Genomic DNA, 3,788 nt, shown 5'->3' on the forward strand with positions numbered 1-3,788 from the left:
ATTGCACATATTTCGAATGCTGCCTTCAAAAAAGTTTTCGAAATAAAATGTTGACCCTCCTTCACAAAATCCACCAAAGAAAAGCGAACACCATTTCCATTGCTCTTCTCTTTGTCACACCATTCAACCTTTTTTTGTGAATCCATAGTTTAGATAGAAAAAAAACTAGAGAAGAAGAAAAAAGAAGAAATCGTGATAGACAACTATGAAGAAGACCACAATTTAAGAAAAATAACAAATTAAAAAAGGAAAAAAAATATTTAAAAGATTTAGAGTATATTTCATAACCTTTTTAGCAAGATTTTCGGATTTTGTTTACTAACCGTTAAAGAACTTGCATTCTACCAATTTAGAAAATATAATAATAAGTAGGATGGAGTATACTACTGTCGTAGATATAAAGACATGTTGTAGATTGTATTTTCTGGCGTGGTTGATAAAAAGGAAATGTTTAGATTATATTTTCTAGCGTGGTTGATGAGATGACATTGTTTAGTGTTTTAAATCTACCTGAAATATAGAGCATAGAGGAAATCGTGAATTTCATATTCTGCCTTTGTAGATGAATACGTTTTTGTTATAATGTGCAGCCTACATGCTTTAGAACATTGTGTGTCTTTTAGATTACATTTTCTAAACCGCCGTAGATGGTAGATATGGTTTACAAGCACATTTAGCCAATTTTTCAAATTATTATGTAAACATCTTTTGATGTCAAAAATATCTTTCTCACATGCACATGCTTGTCAACATTAAGTTAACTATTTTTCCATATTTTTTTGCTTTGTAAAAAAATTTATATGAATTTTTATATACAAAAAAGGTAGCCAATGTCCAAATGTGACAAAAGTTAATTTTGTTTTAAGGGGGTAATACTTTAGAGATTTAGTTCCATATTGGCAAATTTCCTTTTTTTGGGAAATTTGAATCGACTTTTCCGTGTCGAATTAAAGTCAATAAAAACTTAGAGAGAAGAGAAAGAAAAAGGGTTTTTTCGATCATTTTCTTCATCTCCGACCGATGTCGGTGGGCTTTCTCAGCCACGGCGTCGGTCGGACTCTTTGCTTTAGCCTTTTTCCGTTTTCTCGATTGTATAGTTTCTGGCTTTGGCGTCGCACCTCAGATGGTGGTCGCCCGACTTTGTCTTCGGGAGGCGGTGGATTATTCAACACTGTTTATCGCCAGCTCTTGTCTCTAGCACCCTTGCTGTTTTCTCCGGTGTTGGGTGGCCGGCTATGATTCTGTCTTAGATTGTGGTTCATGTTTTGTGCGATTCTCTTGCCTTCGATGTTTGACTTCGTTCTACGGATGAGATCTCGTTATGGTTTGATTGAAGCTCTTTGTTGAAGGGGCTACGGTTGTGAAGAAGGAAGAGATGGTTGTGGTTTTAAAGTCGTCAGTGGTGGTTTAGGTGGCTTTGGATGAGATCACAGGATAGTCTCGATGAAGTTCTCCGTTGGAAAGAGTGTAGGCAACGAAGGTGGGTGAGGTGGTTCCGGCTCAGGCATGATCCGGCGAAACACGTGTTCGTTTTCGTCTCCTCCGGCATGAGCCTCGTAGGTTGGGTCGTGGTGATCGGGTGACGGGTATCTTGTTGATGGATGGGTTTCAACATGTGGGTGGCCATGCGAGTTTATGGACGCGTGGCAATGTATGGCGCCACACGGTTTGTGGTTTGGACTTAAGGTCCATGTTTGTTTTCTTTAGTTTGTCTTTTGTTTCGGGTTTTATGTTTTATGTTTAATGTATTTGAGTTTCGTTGGGCTTGACTCATTAATAAAAGGGGCTATTTGTGAAATAACCAAAACAAAAATTAAAATTAGTTTTTAGAGAAATGGTAGAGAGAGATAGGAAGAAAAATAAAAGAAAGAGAATGTGATTTTAGTTAGTTTGTTAATTTTGGTTTTTGTTGAGTTATTGGGTGCAATTCCTTTTAATAAAATAATAAATGGCAAAAAGATGATCAGATATAAAAAGTTGAATATAATAAGACTTTCGATACATAAAAATTATTCACGTAACTAAAATTCCTGAACATATTATTTTACACATTTCACCTTTTTAACAGGCTAAAAATTATAACCAGTAAAATCGAACATTTTCTGAGTGGTCCTAGTGGTAGTTGGGTAATTCATTTTTCTTAACAATCAGAATATTAGACTAAATTCCAAAGTCCAAAATATTCCTCTGTCTTCTATATAAACTGCTTTGGTTAAAAAAAACAAAGGCTTTAATATAGCGCAACAAGAAAAGGTGGAAAATTTATTATTCCATATTACGTTGACTATTTGCCAATCAAGTAAAATACATTATTCTGTATTTACTCTGCTTACTTTTGAAACACAGCAGAAAACATACTCACATTATTACGCTCAATTTCATCAGCGTAAAATTTTTATTTCACTTTTCCTCCTTTTCTCATTTTTATATTTCCTCTCATTTCCACCTTTTTTTTATTTTTTTCCATTTACTCCAAGAGTTACCAACACTCAAAAATTAATAAAACATATGGGTTATAAAATATATTATTGATTTTTACAATAAAATTATTAGTTAATATTTAACTAAAACAATTGATCCAATGTTAAAAACACTACTGAAATATACAACTTTTTCAAAACTAAATATACAACTATTTTATTTGAACGATTTATTGTTCTTAGCGATCAACGTAATACTACTATTTAGTCATAAATTTGATATTTTAGAAACAATACTATGTGTAAATCAATGTTGTATAACAAAAAAAAAAATGTAGCACAAGAGAATTATTCTATAAATTTAACATGTCATGTATATTAATTTTAAATAATACAAGGCGCTATCTTATATGTACATATGATATATGTATATGATAAAGGACATGTCGATTGTAATTTATAAATAATGCTCCTCAAAGTCAATTTAATTTGATTACTTGGCATTAATGATGAATGTTTCAACAATTTTAAAAGTAGTTAAGAAATTAAGAACACACGTTTCGTCATTCTATACAACGATTGGACAAATGTTCGTTAAAAAGCATTCATTTTATTTGGATCCTATCTTTTTTTGTAAGATTTTAAATTAAATACACATCGATTATAAAGGTATTATGAAAAATAATTGTATTACTATTTATATTTCCAAACAGCACAATATTTAATCTTGTGTTCAAACAATATAAAACATTATGTCTTATCCTTTAATAATTTTTTATCAATTTTCTTTCAAATTATTTGAGAAATAATTTATGAAATTACTTATTTTTGCAAGTTTAGATATTAAGAGATAATCTCAGTTATTGTCAAATTAATTAAATTAGTAAAAATAATTATATTGTACAATAAAAATAATTATATTGTACAATAAATATAATTATAAAAATGTTCAAAATTTCTATCACTACAAGAAAACACACCGAATTCCGACGGAGGTTCCGACGGACACCAAGGTCGTCGGACATTTGCGACGGAATACTGACAAATTTCCGACCAAATCCAAAAAAATGAAGTCGTCGGAATTTTCCGACGACTTTTCGACGACATTCCGATAAAAAATGTAACCGTTGTAGTCGTCGGAAGTTCGTCGGTATATTCCGACGGAATTCCGACGACATTCCGATTAACAGCAAAGTCGTCGGAATTCCATCGGTATTTTCCGACGGAATTCCGACGAACCATGTGACCGTTGCCGACAAATACATATGACCGTTGTATAGCCGTTTGGGATTGGACAATTCCGACGGAATTCCGACGGACTTCTTTACATCCGTCGGAATTTCGTCGGAAAGTCGTCGGAGGTCCGTA

This window comes from Brassica oleracea, chromosome C7, assembly GCF_000695525.1.
Source record: "Brassica oleracea var. oleracea cultivar TO1000 chromosome C7, BOL, whole genome shotgun sequence".
NCBI lineage: Eukaryota > Viridiplantae > Streptophyta > Magnoliopsida > Brassicales > Brassicaceae > Brassica > Brassica oleracea.